Consider the following 21,321-nt stretch of genomic DNA (forward strand, 5'->3'; position numbering starts at 1 on the left):
TAAACATACAGACGACGTGGGAGCATTCAACCTCCTAGAAGAATGCACCCCGGTGGAACCTCTCGGTTTTCAAACATTCTTTTAAGTCCACTTTCATTGAGCATCCTAGCATCATGCACTGACCCTGGCCACTTGGCCAAACAGTTAATAATTCTGTACTTGGCATCAAAAACAACTGTACATTAATGCTATGATACCGCTTTCTGTTCACATATTCTTCTTCAAACTCTTTTGGGGCTATTATTCTCACATGTGTCCCATCAATTGCTCCAACCACCCCGGGGAAGCCAGCAATCTCCATAAATTCGATTTTTTTCCTTTGTAGTTCTTGGGGGTCTGTGGGGAACTTCAAGAATCTACACATTATTTCACGTCTGTAGAACGCATTTAATGTATGTGAGATAACTCTGCTGACTGTAGGCTGTGAGGGTCCCAAATCATCACTGCTGCATACTTGCATTTTACCTGTGGCCAAATATCTCAACAAAATGATCACTTTCATCTCCGGGGTAAGTGCCTGGTTCCTCTCAGATGGACTTTGCAGGACATCTCTTACCAAGTCAGTAACAAAAATAATTCCTGCACGATCCAAACGGTATCTGCTTATCAGTTCTGCATCACTTAATTCATTCAACACGTCCCTACGTGGGCGAAAAGTTCTCTGCTGACGCCTCGGAGCTTGTTGTTGTTCGGCCATTTTCAGGTCCTAGGAATATTCCTAAGTCGTAAGTCACCTCCCTGGCTACACCTAAAATCTCCGTGTCTTAGGACCAGTCCTAGGACGTGGGAGCGTTTATAAACAAGTCCTGCAACTTGGGATCAGTTCCTACGACTTGCGACTAGTTCCTAGGTCCCAGGACCTTTTATGCATACGGGCCTTGGTATTCGTCATCCTTCCATGCTCTCGTCTTAGGGGGAACATACACTAACGCCATATCTCTCTTAACATTCTCTCCAGTTTCTAATTTCATATATATCACTTCAACCCTGCCTTCTCCCATTTCCACGGTATCTACATTTATGTTGTTCTTCACTGCTATCATCACTCCTCCTCCCTTTTTTTCTTTTCTGTCTTTTCTCCACAGTTTGTATTTACCATCTCCCAAATGAACATCAATATCTTCTCTTAATTTGGTCTCTACAAAGCACATGACATCAGGTTCGTGTTCTCTCAAGATATTGTTAATTTCGAGCCTCGCCGATATTAAACCATCAACATTAGTATATATCACCTTCAAATTATTTTTGATGTTTTTTATACCCTCTTCTCTCCTACTCTCCGTCGGTACCACTTCCTCAACTTCTGATCTTTCACAGCCATCCCCCTTAGTTTCCTTCACTTCTATTTCCTTAAATACCACTTCCTTACTTTCATATCCATTACTCTCCAAAAAAAAAGTATTACATTCTTCCTCTGTCCTCCTATTGTTTTTTTCCTTTACTTCTTCCTTCAATGATTTTAAAACTTCTCTTTCTTCTTCATTCAAATCTTTTTGTATTATAACATTTTCCATCCCCGCCTCTTTGCTTAATTTCCAGGTCACTTTGAGTGTATCATCTACTACACTTTCTGCTCACAACTTGACTCTCATTGGTCTTGTTTTCCCTTTCTTTTAAGGCCCTGTTCTCCTTACTTCTTTAATTTCTTTTACCCACTTGTCTACTTTGGGATCAATCTTTCCTAATATTCCTCTTACCAGGTTCGTGTCTTTCTCGAGTCTCACGGATCTAACCTTCTCTTCCTCCTCCCTGTTTCCAAATATTACCATGCATCTGTTCCTTTCTACAGTTTCTCTCACTATCTTCTCTTTTTTCTTCAGTATTTTCACTACATCATCTTCCAATTTTACCTTGTTCATTTCTCTTCCTTCCTGGATGATCTCTCTTAAGCTGACCACTTCTTTCTGTTCTTCTTCTACGTGTGCCCACTTTGCCTTATGCTCTTCCAATACACTGCTCACCTTCTCCGTTTTATTAGTACTCTCTTCTAGTTTTCTCCTCAGTTCAATATTTTCACGATTCAAATTTCTTATCTCTTCATTCGCCGTCTCATTACACTGGATCAGACTCTGTATAGTAATCTCCGTATTCTCAGACACATCTTTTAAGACTAGATTCTCCACTTTCTTTTCAAGTTCACTAATCCTCATAATCAATGTTTTAACCAGATCCATGACATTAGTATTGCTATCAAATCCTGGAAATTTGAGTCCCTCAGTGTTTACATTTTCGGCCATGATTGAGGTTGGTTACAACTTGCAGTACCAAAACAGCTGTTACCGAAAATACTACAACATTCATGTACACTCTTGCCAGTAAATCTTTACATCTTTGGTAATCTATATTAACTTACTGTATTTTAAACTGAAAACAAGACCATAGGAGACAGGACAAACATAATTCCTGAAACTACTTAGGGTTTGCAGCAGTGGCTGAGCCTTGCCCTAAGAGCAGTCAAGACACATCCGTTCCCTATGGCTGTTTGCTCGTGTGTGTGTGTGTGTGTGTGTGTGTGTAAAGCTTTATACAGTCTGTGAGCTAGTATTTACTTGCCTAGGTTTGTATGGTCTGCGAGTCATATACTGCATATACTTGTACAGCTTTGTACCATGTTTGTGATAGTATATACTTGTCTAGTTTTGAATGGTGTGAGAGATACAACTGTACATGCTTGTACTGCTGTTTACAGTATGTGAGATACTATTTACTTGTCTAGCCTTGTATGACAAGAGAGAGCATTTAACTATCCAGTTTTGTGTGGTGTTTGTAATAGCATTTAGCTGTCTAGTTTTGCATGGTGTTTATGATACCACCTGCCTGCAGTTTTGAATGGTGTTTATCATAGCAATTACCTGTGAATTTTTGAATGGTTTGTGATAGCATTTACCTGTCTAGTTGTGCATGGTGTTTACTCATATGATAACATTTAACTGTGTATTTTTGTATGGTGTTTGTGACTGCACTAATCTGTCTAGTTTTGTATGGTGCTTGTGATAGCATTTGCCTTTGTAATTTTGTATGGTGTCTGTGACAGCATGTACCTGTCAAGTTTTGCATGATGCTTGTAACAACATTCACTTGTCTTTCTTTGGTAAATCTTTTACTGTCTTCACATCTAGTTATGTGAGACTGTAAGGTTTATGCTGTTATACATTATTATTCTAATGTCACTGAATTAACGTTTGTGCCATCTGAGTCAACAAGTTTGACTTCAGGTGTGTTTCCTGCTTAGGAGTACCAATTTTTTGGTTGTTTGGACTACTTTTAGTCATACTTACATATGCCTGTTTAAGGGGAAATATTTCAATTACACTGTATTGCACAGATGCTGTAATAATGAATACTGTGGTCAATAAACTATGTGTGTACCTATCTATCTATCCATCTATTTAACTGTGTGTGTGTGTGTGTGTGTGTGTGTGTGTGAACTATACACAGTCAGCACAATCACAAGGCTGTAAGGAAGATGGGGCACTGTTGGTGAAGGTGATGTTTTTTCTGAGAGACTGTAGCTTGGCTCTGCAGTGAATGGCACCATTCCTGACTATGTTTTTTCTGAGAGCAGTAGCTTGGCTCTGCAGTGAATGGCACCATTCCTGACTATGTTTCTTCTGAGAGACAGTAGCTTGGCTCTGCAGTGAATGGCACCATTCCTATGTTTTCTCTAAGAGACAGTAGCTTGGCTCTGCAGTGAATGGCACCATTCCTGACTATGTTTCCTCTGCGAGACAGTAGCTTGGCTCGGCAGTGAATGGCACCATTCCTGACTATGTTTTTTCTGAGAGACAGTATCTTGGCTCTGCAGTGAATGGCACCATTCCTGACTATGTTTTTTCTGAGAGACAGTATCTTGGCTCGGCAGTGAATGGCACCATGCCTGGCTATGTTATACTTAGTTTTAAACAGCTAACATTCATCACACGTGAACTTCCACATTCCTCAATGACGCATTAGGTGTCGGCTGAGATTACTTTTGGTACAAAAATATTTACCACATACCTCACACTTGAACTGCTTTCCTTCTGCATGATTCAGTAAATGCTTGCTAAGGTTACCTTTCTCAGTAAATAGTTTACCACATTCATTACACTTGAAATTTTTCTCTCCTGAATGAACTATTACATGTCTGGAGAGATTACTTTGGTAATCAAACAGTTTACCACATTCACTGCACATGAATTTCTTCACTCCTGCATGAATTAGTATGTGCTGGCTGAGGCTGCTACTATCAACAAACACTTCATCACATTCACCACATTTGAACCTTTTCTCTCCTGCATGAGTTGGTAAGTGCCTATTAAGAGCGTATTTATGAGTAAACCCTTTGCCACAGTCAACACACTTGAACTTCTTCACACCTGTGTGAAGTAGTAAATGTTTGGTGAGATTGCTCTTATCATTAAACTGTTTACCACATTCATTACATTTAAACTCCTTCACTCCTGAATGAAGTACCGTGTGTCGGGTAAGATGGCTCTTAAAAGAAAACACTTTTCCACACTCTAAACATCTGTACTTCCCACGTCTAGTTGACAGTTTAATTGGCTCTTGGATAATTCCATTCTCAACAAATAACATTTCTTCATCCTCATTAGACTCTACCTCCACATCTACTTCAACCTTAACAACCTCCGTTATATGTTCACTCACCTCGGACTCGAATTTCACATCTGGTTCTTTCATAAACAACCCTGTTTGTTGTTCACTCACCTCACTTTCTAAATTCACATCTGGTTCTTTCTTGACCACCACCATTTCTTCATTTACTTCACTCTCTATTTTCACATCAGGTTTTTCCTTAACCATCTCCATTATAAAATTCCTCTTGGCTCTCTTAATGTCTGCCAGACTCAATCTACTGTTCATGCACTTCAATACTAGCTTTTCTAGCTGCTACCAGTAATATCAGTAGCTAACCTTACTGTCACATGAAAAATATTTCCATAAACATAATGCAGTAATAACAGATAATTATTAAGGAAGAAATACTGCTAACAGACAATTGTTACAACTGAGCCATTACTGTCAACAAAATGGTCTTTAAATAAGAGACATACATATCAACACACCTCTGTACTGTCTACAAACAGAATGATATTACCAATGTGCTCACCATCTGAACACCAGTCATCTAGTTTCCATGTACATTTGAAGAACAACCAAAGCCTACATACAGCAGCAAAATTATTAAGTTTCTCTACCATACATTAAAAGAGCTTTGTCTACTCTTACCATGCATTATATGACACTTACTTCTAATATGGGAGAGCAGTAACATACAGCACACAAAATAATGTGCTCAGACAATGAAATAAAGCATTTTGGAGGACAATAATATATGGTGTGACTTCATTTCTCTCTAGAGTTACCATTTATTTTTCAAGGAGCTCCCTGATGACCGCACAGTTCATGTCTTGCTTCACTGCTCTGATTACAGCTATGAACCTGGAACAAGAGCTCCCATTACACCAGTATCCTTGAGAATCTGATAGTACTATACATCACTTTAAGCACACAGAGCCAAGAGGTACAGCAAGATGATTTGTCATGCCACAATTATTACCTTCCAGTTAAGGTTTGTAGAGTTCACATCAGATCCTCTGGTGCTGCACTGTACTGTACTCATACATTAGGCATCCCTCTCCAGCTGCTCCCTCATCTATTACCTGAAACACAACAGTGTTCACTCGATTTCTGGCCATATACAAAGGAACATTATCTTGGAAATCAGAGCATTTTCTGTGGAAAATGATATGGTAACAGAAAAACTTTAAAGTGATGTACAGATGAAAGAAAACATTCAGTACAGTACTGCATTATGAAATAATTTTGCTAAAAAATCCCTTCAAATAAAGTATGTGCTATGTGTCCAAATTGTCTTCAGTCAAATGTAAGCGTCTTTACTACTGGATATTCTGATTTTACAGTCACTTACTGTTTCCACTTGGATCATATCAATGTGGGGATGTCAGTTAGCTTGGATTCATGATGGCTGTCAGCTCAGTGACTGAGAGGCTGAGAGTACCAAGCACAAACTGTGCAGACCTGGATGACTTTTGCTTCTATAAATCACTGCAAAGTATGAATTACCCAAATGACAGAGCTACCCCTTCTAGTAGCAGAAAACTAATTGGGAAAGCATATTAAGGAACATCATTGCACCATGGAAAGGTTTCAGATTATCTCAGTCTCATCAAGAAAAATCATCATTAGAAGTTAAGTAACATTGTAATACTGTACTGTAGGGGAGAGTGGTGATGGTTGTCAATGCATTTCCTGAGAAATGTATGGGACCTAAGGCCATGAGGTCTTGTGTGAAAGTGCGTGAGTGAGTTTGCTTCAACCACATGGAGTCCCCATGCTACAAATGCCACATTTTTCAATGAAGGTCAAATTTAGTGCTTTTTTGCACCTCCTGTGTTACAGTAATCCCTCAATTATCTGTCATAATAGAGCCAAAGGCATGACTGGATACGGGCAATGACTGGATACGGAGCAATATCCTTTACTGTACCCATACCTTGTCTGTACCCATACCCAATCTATATGTACAGTACCCCTCCTAATTTTGGCAATGTTCTGCAGTCTTTCAGCTGTTTTTAGACATCAAAACACATGATGGAATATGCAATGTAATCCTAAACACTAAGAAAACAATGCATAAACAACAAAACACAAAACAAAATAAAAAATATGCAAAACCCTACCAAAATGTACAGTCCACCTACAAATTTTGGTAGCGTTGGGCAGTCTCTTGCTGTTTAGACATCAAAATACACATTGCAATATGCAATATAATCCCAAACACTAAGAGAAAAATGCATAAACAACGAAAATACATTTTCATTCATTCATCATCTAATCCAGTGCTGCCCCATGAGGTACTTAGGAGGCCGGGGATAGGCAAGTTGGTCCTGATATTTACGATGAGAGTGACCAGCCTCACTCATCCCTCAGTGGCAGTACATGAGCAATAAATCCCAACCACCTCTTGGATATAGACCTGCACCGGCTCAACCCGACTGGAGTGCCTTAATTACCCACTAAACCACCAGGTGCCATAATTTGGTTATATGGTTAACACCCAGCATAGTAAATGGTTTCCTCGTGTACAGGAAACCATTTGGCCTGTCATTCAGTGTACAGTCACCTACAGGCAGAAGGAAGAGGAAAGATTGAAGGCAAGAAAGACAGAAGAGGGAGTGTAAAGTCATCAGAAGGATGAAAAAATGAAGGAAAGATAGAAGAGAAAGGAAGGAAAGAAGGAAGAGAGGAAAGGGCAGACATCTGAGAGCAGCACTACATCAAGTGAGTGGATGGTGAGAGCCCCTACCTACCCTTAAAAACAAAAATAATATAAAAAAAAAAAGAAGAAAATGCAAAGCTCTATCAATATGTACAGTACCCCTCCTAATTTTGGCAGTGTTCTGAGGTTTTTCAGCTATTTTTCGACATCAAAACACACATTGCAATATGCAGTGTAATCCTAAACACTAAGAAATCAAAGCATAAACAATAAATATTATAAAACACACACACACACACACACACACACACACACACACACACACACACAGTACACTTATCACCCAGTGAATGGCAAGAAGGCGTCGTAACCCGCCAAGTTGCAGACGGTGTACAGGTATCCCATGTGGTCTAGTGGCTAATACAGCCACCTATGGTGGTACCATTTTTAACTGGCGGTTTGGGTGGGGCACGAACCTCTGTACAGTGTTGCCACGTTTTCCATACCCGCGATGCCTCTCTCTCTCTCTCTCTCTCTCTCTCTCTCTCTCTCTCTCTCTTTCTCTCTCTCTCTCTCCTGGGGGGAGATGTGCATCACCCTTGGGAATTTTGTTTCTTTTATGAGTGACATAAACTTGTGCTTTCATTTCTTTATTTTGTTTTTATTATATCTAATTATATTTAAAAATATTATTGTTTTACACATGGCGCCAGATAACCTCACGATTGTGGCGCCATGATGTGTTTTCATTCAATCACTCTCTCCCACCTTCATTCCCTCCCTTCCTCCATCTCTCACTCAGCTGCACTCAACACTGCCCCTGGTCTGCCTTCCCCCCCCCCCTCTCTCTCTCATCTGGTATTTTAGGATACATTTTGGTTATTTTCTTTTACGTTATATTGTACATATGGTATATTTGACTTTATTTCCACACCACCCAGGAGGTAAAAGTCTTGGCGCGTCTTTTTTTAAGTGTCCCCAAACAGGCCTAGCATAGAGGAAGCTCTGGCCAGGTGGGACTGGGTGTGTGTGAGTGTTGCTGCTCACGAGGGTTTAATGTATTATTTTTTTTTTACTAAGAAATTGACATTTTTACTTATATTCCTGCACATTATCTTATAATCATAATTATGACATTATTACCAACCCCAGAAATACGGTAACAGCCAATAAAAGTGACTACTTTTTTTTAAGCAACACTGTAAAATATTTATGCCACATTTCTGTATTGCCGTATAAATATTTTACGCATAATAAGTTTACTGTTCTTTCATATATTATAATACACACGTTATCAATATATTCTTATGTGTTTATTTTATTGTGATGCCTATTACATACATCAGAGCCATTCACATAGCGGGTATGGAACACGTGGCAACACTGTACAGAGGTTCGTGCCCCACCAAAACCGCCACTTAAGAATGGTACCACCATAGCAAAGGTCAAAGAACTCCTCCTCCACCTGCTGAAGCCAGCCAATGAGTGGGCATGTGTGGCAAGGCGATGGAGCCATACTCACCTAAGGACTCTCTGAAGAAAGCCACAAGCTCACGCCTGACGGTGACTCAACAGCTGTCGATGTGCTCTGTTTTGGGTCCGAGAGTGTAGACTAGGTCGAGCGAGTGGCGGTGGCCGTGGTGGGGAAAAGGGGCTGGCACTCATGGGGGTGGTGAGCTTGAAGAAGGAGTTGACCTTCGTCTGATGACAGGTGAGGCGATTTTGTCGGAGGATGACAATGTCCTTGACTGCCCATGGATCCATGGCAAGCTTGAGTGGCACCAACTTCCTGTTGCAAAGAGGGTGCTGAGCATACTTGAGCACCTGCTCAATGAAGGACTGCAGTGCACCAAGATGAGGGAGTGATATAGTGGCAGGGTTGCCAGAGTGAGGGTCCTCGTCCTCATCACTTTCCTCTGTCAGCCCTGCAGAGACAGTAGCAGTGATTTCCTCATCAGACAACGTCTGATAACCCGGATTGCTGCCGTCATTGTCCAGTCAGTCCCTCATGTCATTGACGTCCACATCCTCGTCTGCGTTTCGTAGCCAGAGGTGAAAATCGTCCACATCAAATGCTTCAAAATCGTGCACGCCCTCACATCCCTGAAGAAGACGTGACCAACCACTTTCCAAGCCTTTCATGGAAACTTCCTTCCAAGTACTGGCCCAGTTGAAAATCGCAGACTTGATGTTCTAATGCTGCAGATTCCCCACGTGTGTCAACCCCTTCCTCATCCTCAAGCACCACCATCACCTCATTGAGGAACCTTTGATGGTACAGTCACTTGGCCGCCACAGTAGCACCCTGGACCACTGGTTGAATGAGAGCAGTCATATTAGGTGGCAGAAATATGCACATTACACAGCCTTCACCAGCAACCTAATCCTACTCCGACAGATGCGCAGGGGCATTCTTGAGAATCAGGAAAACCTTCACTTGGCTGCAAGGGATTCCAAGTTCCTCCATCTTGACAAAGTGTCTATGGAATAAATGTTTAAAGATCTTTGCAGTAAACCAGGCCTTCACAGAAAGGTACCACACGACAGGCAGGCTATCCATCAACCCACAAAGACAGTGTGGCTGTTTTGCACGTCCAACAACAACAGGTTTGAGGCGGTGCATCCCATTAGCATGGGCATAGCACAACACTGAGACATTGTTTGAATAACTTCCAACCAGGCACAGTCTTCTCTGTCTCCTCTGCCAGGGTGTTGGTGGGCAAAGAGTGGAAGAACAGGCCAGTTTCATTAGCACTGTACACCTGACAGAGAGCAAGGCCCTCCTTCTCAATCAGGTGCTGCACTTTCTGGCGAAACGGCTCAATGTCCTCCACTGCCACGTCCAAAGCCTTGCCATGTGCCTTACAGCCAGTAAGTCCATACTGAAGTTTGAACTGGAAGAGCTAACCCTTGGTTGCCTTGAAGTCGTGCACATTGTGCTGGTGTGCAAGCTTCTTGGCTGCAGGCTTCAACTCGGTCCCACGTATAAGCACGCCGACACGCCGTTGCTGGCAGAAACAAACCAAAGTCACTTGATCGATGATGGCCTAGCGGGGCTAGGACATCACATGCCTTCCTGGTTGTATTGCCGTAGTCCGGGCTGGACAGAGTGAGCTTGTCCCATTATCGCGATATCAGGCAAAGTTGAGTGGGGCAAGTCAAATTCACGAAGAATGCGTGAAGTTAGCCAGCCCGCATCAACCTTGTCCAATATCTCACGCTTCTTCTCCAGAGGCAAAACCTTCCTATTGCATTTCTTGGGTGGTGGTGGAGCCATCATCATACACACAAGAACATTACAGAGGAGACATGGCCTGCAGAAGGTAGGGCCTTAATTCTCCTCTGTGGTGTTCTTATGTGTGTGATGATGGCCCCACAACTACCCAAGAAATGCAAAAGCAGGGTTTTGACTCTGGAGAAGAAGTGTGAGATACTGGGCAAAGGCTGACGCGGGCTGGCCAACTTCACGTATTCTGCGTGAATCTGATGTGGCCCATTCAACCTTGTTTGATATAGAGAAATCTGGGGAGAAGCTGACTCAGTACGGACAGGACTATGATGATACCACTTGCAAAGGCGATCGGAAGGTGATGTCCCAGCCCCTTCACACCAGCATCGACCAGTCGACTTTGGTTTGGTTCCGCCAGCAACGGGGTGCTGGCATGCTTGTACATGGGACCGAGTTGACGGCTGCAGCCAAGAAGTTTGCACGCCTGCACAATGAGCACGAATTCAAGGCATCCGAGGGTTGGCTCTTCCGGTTCAAATTTCAACATGGACTTACTGGCCGTTAGGCACATGGCGAGGCTTTGGACGTGGTAGTGGAGGATACTGAGCTGTTTCGTCAGAAAATGCAGCGCCTGAACAAAAAGGAGGCCTTGGCTCTCAGTCAAGTGTACAATACTGAGGAAATTGGCTTGTTCTTCCGTTCCTTGCCCACCAACACCCTGGCAGAAGAGAGAGAAAAGACTGTGCCTGGTCGGAAGTTGTCCAAACAACATGTCTCGGTGTTGTGCTGTGCCAATGCTAGCGGGATGCACCACCTCAAACCCATTACAGTTGGACATGCAAAACAGCCACGCCTTTTCCGTGGGTTGATGGATGGCCTACCTGTTGTGTGTTACCATTCGGTGAAAGTGTGGTTTACTGCAAAGAGCTTCAGATATTGATTCCACAGACACTTTGTCAAGGAGGTCATCCATTATCAAATGGAGGAACTTGGTATCCCTCACGACCAGATGATGGCTCTCCTGATCCTCGACAATGCCCCTGCACATCTGTCGGAGAAGGATTAGGTTGCTGATGAAGGCTGTATAATGTGCATGTTTCTGCCACCTAATACGACTGCTCTCATTCAACCAATGGTCCAGGGTGTTATCGTGGGGGCCAAGAGACTGTACCATCAGAGGTTCCTCAATGAGATGATGGTGGTGCTGGAAGACGAGGAAGGGGTCGACACACTTGGGAAGCGGACCTCGGAGAATCGGCAGCATTACAACATCAAGTCTGCGGTGTTCAACTACGCCAGTGCTTGGAAGGAAGTCTCCATCAAAACCTTGGAAAGTGGCTAGTCTCGTCTTCTTCAGGGATGCGAGGCTGTGCATGACTTTGAAGGATTTGAACTGAACGACTTCAGCCTTCTGCTATGAAACGCATGCGAGGATGTGGAAGTCGACGACATGAGGGATTGGTTGGACAATGACGGTGGCGATCCAGGTTATCAGACGTTGTCCGATGAGGAGATCGCCACTGCTGTCTCTGCAGGGCAGACAGAGGAAAGCAACAAGGACAAGGATGAGGACCCTGACTCTGACCACCCGCTACTCCATCACTCCCTCATCTTGGTGTACTGCAGGCTGGCACTGAGCAAGTGCCTGAGTATGCCGAGCACCCTCATTGCGACAGGGAGTTGGTGCCACTCAAGCTGGCCATGGATCTGTGAGCAGTCATGGACACTGTCATCCTCCAACAAAATCGCCACACCTATTGTCAGACAAAGATTGACTCCTTTTCAAGCCCGCCACTCCCACGAGTGCCAGCCCCTTTTCCCCAGCACAACCACCATCATCCGCTCGACCCCAGCCTTCACTCTTGGACCCACAATCAAGCACATCGACAACAGTGAGTTGCCGTTAGACGTGAGCTTGCAGCTGTCTTCAGAGAGTCCCGAGTTGTGTAAGGCTCCATCACCTCGCTGCACGTCCCCGCTCACTGGCTGGCTTCAGCAGATGGACGAGGAGGAGGAGAAGGAGGAGAGGGAGGAGGAGTTCTTTGACCTTTGCTAGGTGGCTGTTAGCAACTAGACCACATGGGATTCCTGTAGACCTGCTGGAGCCTGGCAGGTTACAATGCCTGTCTGCCGTTCACTGGGAGGTAAGTGTACTGTGTTCTTTTTTATAATTTTTATTATTTATCCACTGATTTCTTAGTGTTTATGATTATACTGCACAATGCAATGTGTGTTTTGATATCTAAAAACAGACAAAAAACCACAGAACGCTGCCAAAATTAGTTGGAGAAGAACAGGGAGGCTTCAGGAAGGGAAGAGGTTGTGTAGATCAGATATTCATTCTTAGATCTTAAATGGAAAAGTTTCTAAGAAGGGAAAGAAGTTGTATGCGGCTTTCATGGATTTGGAGAAAGAATATGACAGGGTGGATAGACAAGGATTGTGGAAAGTATTAAGAATATATGGAGTAGATGGGAAGTTGCTGAATGCTGTGAAGAGCATGTATGATGGTGCTAAGGCTGCAGTGCGTGTGGATGGTGAACTAAGTGAATTTTTCTTTGAAGGTTGGGTTGAAACAGGGATGTGTCATGTCTCCATGATTTTTCAATCTGTACATGGATGGGGTAATAAAAGTGGTACAAGGTAGGGTAGTGGATGTTGGAGTGGCCCTGGTGAGAGAGGATAGTGTTTGGAAACTCCCTGTACTGTTGTTTGCAGATGATACTGTGTTGTTAAGTGAAGACGAAAGAGAGCTGCAAGATTTGGTGGATGAGTTTGGGAGAGTGTGTAAGAAACATAATCTAAAGGTGAATGTAGGGAAGAGTAAAGTGATGGTCTTTGAGAGAGGTGAAGTCAGTGAATGTACAGCGAGGTTGGATGGTGAGGAATTGGAAAATGTGAGTACGTTTAGGTACTTGGGCAGTGTGATGAGTAAGGATGGAGATTTGGAGGGTGAAGTGCTTGAAAGGGTACAGCAGGGAAGAAAGGTTGCTGGTTCTTTGAAAGCAGTGATAAGAAGCAGGGAAGTGAGCATGGAAGTGAAAAAGTTACTACATGACAGTATTTTGATACCAACTCTAACGTATGGAAGTGAAGCTTGGATATTGTTGGAAGGACACAAGTCAAGAGTGAGAGCAGTGGAAATGAGTTATTTAAGAGGAGCCTGTGGAGTCACATGGAGAGACAGGCTGACGAATAAGGATATAAAGGAGCGTTGTGGTGTGGATGTGGATGTGATAGGAAGCGTTATGAGGAACACACTGAGGTGGTTTGGCCATGTGGAGAGGATGGAGGGTGAGAGACTGACGAAGAGAGTGTATGTGAGTGAGGTGGAGGGGGGAAGAGGGAGGGGGAAGCCGAGGATGAGATGGAGGGATGGGATGGAGAGGTATATGAGAGAGGGGTGTGTGAGTTGGGAGCAGGGCAGTGAAATGGCGGGGGCCAGGGCAACGTGGAGGCGATTTGTTTGTGGCCACCCCAAACGGGATTGAGGCGTCTGGCAATAGATAGACAGATAGACTGACATATATATATATATATATATATAAATGGGTGAGGAAGGTGAGAAGTGTTGATATTGGGGGTGGGGTTATGAGGAGTAGACCGAGAAAGACATGGGACGAGGTCATTAAGTGTAACCTCAGGGTTAAGGGCCTGAACAGGGAGGCTGCAGTGGATTGTACAGCATGGAGAGCCACCATTAGGTGACCAAGGCCGATGCATGCAAGCATGTTGGAGCCTTTAAAAACGAAAGGAAACGAAAAACAAAACGATATACAGTATATGTATTTTTTGTTGTTGTTTATGCAGTGTTATCTTAGTGTTTAGGATTATATTGAATATTCCAATGTGTGTCAATGTCAAAAAACAACTGAAAGAATGCAGAACACTACCAATATTAGGAGGGGTACTACAGTTATTAGTAGGGTTTTTTGTTTGTTTGTTGTTCATGAATTGTTTTCTTAGTGTTTAGGAATATACTGCATACTGCAATGTGTGTTTAGATGTCTAAAAACAGCTGAAATACTGCAGAACACTGCCAAAATTAGGGAGGGTATTGTACATACTGGCTGGGTATAGGTAGGGTATCGGTACATTAGAGGATATTGCTCCATATTAGGATGTCACCTGTATCTGGATGTGCCATATTCTCTACTGTCAGACAATTGAAGAATTATTGTATTGCTATCACTATTGATTGTCAAACTCTCTCATGTGAAATCTGAGGGTATCCACCAATTAATTATGTAGATTTAGGATGAATCAAACAGTTGAGGAGAAGGATGGTTCGTTATTGTCTGAACTATAGTATGGTTAGAATATGCATTAAAAAAAGTCTTAAGTCAGTCAGTCAGTCCATCAAAAACAGCGATACTAATTGATAAAACGAGACATTAAGTTTTTTTTTTTTTCTCATTCTGAAATAGAGGCCTGGAAAGTGATAAGTGATGTTAATAGGAGGGAGAGAGAGAGAGAGAGAGAGAGAGAGAGAGAGAGAGAGAGAGAGAAAGAGAGAGAGAGAAAAAAAAAAATAATAATTTCAGTTTAAACAAAATATGTTTTGGAACAATTATGAAGAGATAAATTTGGATGCTGGAGTCAAATTTTGTGCCTGTGTGTGTGTGTGTGTGTGTGTGTGTGTGTGTGTGTGTGTGTGTGTGTGTGTGTGAGAGAGAGAGAGAGAGAGAGAGAGGGGTGATGCCAGTTATGCGCCACCTTAAAGAAGAAAGTAAGAGGCTAAGTCAATTATCCATAATTCTGGTGAAGCTTATTTCAGTTTTAAAATATTATTTTTTAACAAGTATGAAGTTCATCTGGAAGTGAAGCTTGGACGTTGTTGGAAGGACACAAGTCAAGAGTGAGAGCAGTGGAAATGAGTTATTTAAGAGGAGCCTGTGGAGTCACATGGAGAGACAGGCTGACGAATGAGGATATAAAGGAGCGTTGTGGCGTGGATGTGGATGTGATAGGAAGCATTATGAGGAACACACTGAGGTGGTTTGGCCATGTGGAGAGGATGGAGGGTGAAAGACTGACAAAGAGAGTGTATGTGAGTGAGGTGGAGGGGGAAAGAGGGAGGGGGAGGCCAAGGATGAGATGGAGGGATGGGGTGGAGAGGTATATGAGAGAGGGGAGTGTGAGTTGGGAGCAGGGCAGTGAAATGGCGGGGGACAGGGTGACGTGGAGGTGATTTGTTTGTGGCCACCCCAAACGGGATTGAGGTGTCTGGCAATAGATAGATAGAAGTTCATTTGGATTCTGAAGTTTAATTTTGTGTTTTAGGAAAATAAAATGTCTTTGTGATAAATTTTTGTTTTTAGTCAATCCAGCTCATATAATTTTAAGAATATGCCAAGCAATACATGTAGCCGAATTATCCCCCCCTTCTGTCCGAACCACCACCACCGGTAGGGATGGTTCGGACAATTTAGAAACTTGTGTTCTGTTAAGTATAGCTTAAAACTGAAAAGGGCTAAGGGTTTGATATTATCAAGCTGAATAATCGAATGATGTGGCAACATTTTAGCATAACAAGATACAGTAACACTAATGCTTAAACTTGAATTTTTAGAAATATTGAAAATAAAAAAAGTGTCCGAACCATCACCGCTCTCTCCTACAGTACTCCTCTCCTTATGGCCCAACCAGATAAACCACTGAAAACTTGGAAGTATATCGGGAAAAAGAAAGCTGCAATGAACAGCACATATTGAAATGACTGGAAAGAAAGAGCAATTGAACATCACATACTAAAATGGCTGGAGTAAGTGGAAAATTAATCTGTTATTAATATGAAGGGCAGCTACAATAAAACCTTCTATTTGTGTGTGATCAGAATGTAGTGCTTGGTAGTTGCTGCTTATGCTGAGCCACCTCATGATGCTGAGTGAGGTGATTCACTCAACAGAGATTAAATCACAGATGAACTAGCACCGGTTGTAGGCATTTATCAAGCATGGAACTCCTGATACCACTTGAAGGCAGTCGGTCGCGGGCGTTGTTTAACAATATTGTACTTAACGATCCTTGGGCGTTTGTTTTCACACTAAATGACAGCAAGTCCATGGGATGGTATGAGCAGATGGACAAGTAAGTGCGTCGAAGGGTGGGAAGGACGGAATGTTTAAGAGGGAGATGTAGAGAAGGGCTGAGCTTCTGGATTTCATGTGATATATAACTAAAGCTGAAAAAGGAAGTTGAGAGTAACATAAAAAGAAAAGGTACTCTCAATTACCTGTTGTTGCAATATCTGGCCCAGTGCAATATCTGGTGCTTCTTGCTGAGCTATATTAAAGCAAAATCTGACAAAATTATCCAATATCCGGGGCTGAAACAGGAAGCAACCAGTGGTTCTATGTAATGTCCGGTGGCGAGGAATATAATCCAGCTCAGATGCAGTAGCCAACAGGCACCCAGAAAAAAACCACAATGCACCAGCCAATCAGAACGCCCACAACGGGCTAGCCAATCAGAATGTGTTGTGGAAGCAGCTCACCTGGCACGCCAAGCCTACCGTTGTGCTCTCGTTCTCTCCCATGGATCTCAAATAGTGAAGACATAACTGTGCGCTTTGCTCTTGTGACCACGTGGTGGCAAAATCCTAGTGATGTGACTGGCTCTGTGGCCTCCTATGCCTTGCTCATTGTTTTTGCAAAGCTTAAGCCCTTTCGCTTCATGTTCTAGTGGTCTAATGTGATTCTGAAATTACGTCTGTGCATGTGGTGCCAACTCCCAACGCTGTGTCTTCCACCTGTGGTCCCATGTGTCTTGCTTGTGGCCCCCTCAGTGCTCCGTGCCCTACTGCTCTCATTATTGTACTCGACCCTAATTCTGCACGATGGCTGAGTTTGTGGCTTTTGTGGCAGTGCCATGGCTGCTGCAGGCCCTGCTGGCCTTGTGTATGGCCCAGGTTGTTGCCTCCATGGCTCCTCCACTGCCTGCTTAAAAGCGTTGTATCATTTCCTCCATGGAGAAGATGGAGCAAGGCTGGACCATCACAAGGCTGATCAAGCAGCACGACATGTCCCACACCATGTTGCAGGACCTGTGGAAGAACAAGCACTCCATTAAGATGTTCTTCCAGGGTGAACATGGCGCGACTGTGCAACGGAACGAGCACAAAATGATGGCCAAGCCAAGATTTTGGCAAACTCGACCAGGCCTTCCTGAAGTGATCCTGACAACAGCATACCAGTGACATGACTGTGTGTCCTACTGAGCCGAAGGCTGCAGCCACCAAGTTTGTTGAGCAAATGAGGATCGTGGATTTCAGGGCGTGTAAAGGTTGGCTGACTCAGTTCAAACTTCAACAAGGGTTGTCTAACAAGATTACCTATGATGAAGCGTTGAATGCAGACACCAAAGGATCAGATAAGTTTCGCACCAAGCTTAAAAACCTGATGGACAAAGAAGGGTTTTGTCTTAATCAGGTTTCTTGAGCATGAAACTGGTTTGTTCTTCAGGTCTGTCCTGACTAATATCTTGGATGACGAGAAGATGTTGTTACCTGGTCATACGGTGAGCAAACAGCATATACCTGCTTTGCGTTGTGCCAATGCAACAGGTTCGCATCGTCTGAAACCTGTTGTACTGCAGCATGCTAAATAGCCACGATAGCTCCGGGGGTTATTGGATAATCTCCCAGTAATTTATTTTCACTATCTGAAGGCATGGTTTACAGCCAAGATCTTCAAAAGGTGGTTCTACAATCATGCTGTGAAGGTGATTATCCATTATCAGACGGACAGTCTTGGCCTTGCCTGTGACCAAGTGAAGGTTCTGCTGCTAATTGACATTGCTCCTGCTCATCCCTCCAAGAAGGAGTTGGTTGGAGATGGAGGTTGTATTAGGGTTACGTTCTTGCCCCCTGATTTGACCTCCATCTTGCAACCGATGGATCAAGGTACTATCGTGGCAACAAAGCAGCTGTACCAGAAGAGTTTATGATAGAGGTAATGGCTGTGCTTGAGGCCAAGGAGGAGGCAGTTCATGGCAAAGAGAGTAAGGGAGAGATGACCTTAGCCAACCTCAAACAGTATTCCCTCAAGTGTGCCCAGGCTTGGAGGGAACTCTCAGCACTTGCGCATGAGCACAGTTGAAACAAGCTCCTCAAGGATGAAGAGGCCATTGCTGACTTCACTGGATTTGAAGCTCTGGACTGTTTGGTGGATGGAAGCTGCAGGAGAACAGGTAACTGAGGACATCATCCATGACTGGCTGGAAGCAGACAAGGGAGACTTCAGGTACCAGACTATGTCTGACAGGGAAATCATGGAGTCTGTGACTTCAGGGGGCAACGAGGATGCAGGGGAGGAGGAAGAGGAGGAGGAGGATGACAATAGAGCGGCACATATCCTGAGGCTCCAAAAAGTCCATGATGCGGTGGACATCCTTCCTGACTACTGCAAGCATCCCAACTGCCAGGCCAGCTTCACTGATGCTGTGATAAAGTTACAATATAAGCTGCAGTTGAGAAGGATCACCAGGCAGTGTTCCATCATGGCCCTTTTCTGTCTGGTGACAACTGCTACCTCATTGCCACAGCCCTTGACCTTTTCACATCATCCTCTGCAGCCCCAGCTTCGAACTCCTTGCGTCGGCCTCTGCCACCCCAGCCCTCTACCTCCTCACACTGGCCTTGTTCACCCCAGCCAGGCACCTCTAGCACAGCACCATCAGTGTCACAACAAGGCATCTCTGCCATGGCATCACCGTCTCAGCTTTCAGCCCCTTCAAGGGTGGTGTCTCCGTCACAGGTCTCACCCCAGTCAGAGGCCTCGGTTGATCTCCATCTCACACCCTCTGCCACTCCTTCTCTGGTACCTAATCCAGCATCCTTGGCTGAGATAGAGCCTAAGTTGGTGGAGCTGGAGTAATCTTTGTGGGAGCCATTCACCACTAGATCACATGGAATTAAATGCACTGTACTGCATGGTATATTACTCTACCCTCCATAGATGCCACTACTAGGTGAGTAGGTGGTGGCGACCATCATCCACTCACTTGATGTAGTGCTGCCTACTTCTTCCTTAGCCTTTATCATTCTTTTTCTGTGCCTGCCCTCCTCCCTTTCTATTTCTCCCATCTTTCCTGTCACAACTTATTGCTTTTCTTTCCGTTACAGGTGGCTTTACATTGAGTGACAAGCCAAATGGTTTCCTGTAAGCCAAGAAACCATTTACAACGCTGGGTGGTAACCATATAACCAAACCATACGTGCTCCCTACGTGTCAAGTGGGTTGGTGGAGGGTTAGTGCCCCTCCCTGCAAAACAAATAGCTCAGAGTCAAATGGCCACCACGTACGGGAATATGGCATCTGGCAATAGATAAATAGACAGACTAGGGTGAGTACAGTATGATTAAGACAGTACTTTGTACTGTACTGCTGTACTATATGTACTGTATCAATACTGTATTGTATTTTATCCTCAATATTAAACTTTTACTCAGGGGTAATATTGTAGGAAAGTTTTTTGTATACTGGGTCGAGACAGATAGTAACACATTATCCAGCTTGACGCCGAATGGATAGCCAATTGGGATTCTATCTATCTATCTACTGCCAGATGCCTTAAGCCCATGTGGGGTGGCTACAAAAAAAACTGCTTCCATGCTGCCCCATCCCCTGCCATTTCACTGCCCTTCCTCCAGCCAACACCTCCCTCTCTCAAATACCTCTCCATTCCATCCCTCCATTTAATTCTTGGCCTCCCTATCCCTCACCCCCTCTTCACCTCACTCACATGAACTCTCCTCACTAGTCTCTTACACTCCATCCTCTCTACATGGCCAAACCACTTCAATGTATTTCTCCAAAGCTTTCTATTACATCAGCATCCACACCACAACACTCCTTCACTTCCTCATTTGTCAGTCTGTTTCTTCATGTAACTCTACATTCACCTCTCAAATAACCCATTTCCACTGCTCTCGCTCTTGACTTGTGTCCCTCCAACAAGGTCTGAGCATTGCTTCCATATGTTAGATTTGGTATCACAATACAGTACTATCATGCAGCAACTTTTTTTACTTTCTAGCTCACTTTCCTATTTCTTATCACTGCTTTCAAGGAACCAGCAACCTTTCTTCCCTGTTGTACCCTTTCAAGCACTTCATCCTCCACAATTTCCATCCTTACTCATCGCACTACCCAAATGATGCACTCACATTTTCCATTTCCTCAACATCCAACCTTACTGTACATTCAGTGACTTACTTTCTCTTGAAGACCATAACTTTACTCTTCCCAACACTCACCTTTAGATTCCATTTCTTACACACTCTCCCAGACTCATGCACCAAGCCTTGCAGTTCCTCTTTGTCTTCACTTAACCCATAGATGCATGGTGGGGACAATTTGACCCTACAAAGTTGTTTTTCTTGGATAATTTTGCTTCTTCTTTCAACCTGACTTTTTCCTTCCATGATTTTTAATATTATTGCATGGAGCACTATCTTGTAAAGTATCAATTATTTTACTATACTGTATCTGTTTGACGGGTAAACAGTGTTTATACATTTCTGCATGACAGGGGTCAAACTGACCCCAGTGCCTACATCCATATTTTCTCTTCATAATCATGTTAAATTGCTTTGGTAATTTGTGCACGTGTATATCCAAGTCAAACTGATACACCTATTCATGCACACACACTACATGCACACATGCATACATTCAACCTTACACATACTGTACCCACACTAACACACATACATACATACACAAACATACAGACGCTGCTGGTGTCAGTTTATGAACATGAGAAACCGCAGCATCCATGTATGGGTCCAAGTATCGTGTCGTCATCTGTAAAGTAAAATGTCATCATTTGCAAGACAAGGTGT

The 21,321-nt window shown here is 43.5% G+C and overlaps 1 long non-coding RNA gene across 1 annotated transcript in view; it reads right to left on the reverse strand.

Moving 5' to 3' along the window:
- Positions 1-5,348: 5,348 nt before the first annotated feature.
- Positions 5,349-21,321, reverse strand: part of LOC145390619 (uncharacterized) — a 71,638-nt gene continuing 55,665 nt past the window's right edge. Inside the window, exons 2-3 of the long non-coding RNA XR_013895698.1 lie at positions 5,564-5,666; positions 5,349-5,445 (exon numbers count right to left, since the gene is read on the reverse strand). This is a non-coding gene — a long non-coding RNA (uncharacterized LOC145390619). The remainder of the gene's footprint in view (positions 5,446-5,563; positions 5,667-21,321) is intronic.

The sequence above is a fragment of the Coenobita brevimanus genome, chromosome 15 (genome assembly GCF_032717465.1).
Source record: "Coenobita brevimanus isolate Jiangsu-jjx chromosome 15, ASM3271746v2, whole genome shotgun sequence".
Taxonomy (NCBI): Eukaryota; Metazoa; Arthropoda; class Malacostraca; order Decapoda; family Coenobitidae; genus Coenobita; species Coenobita brevimanus.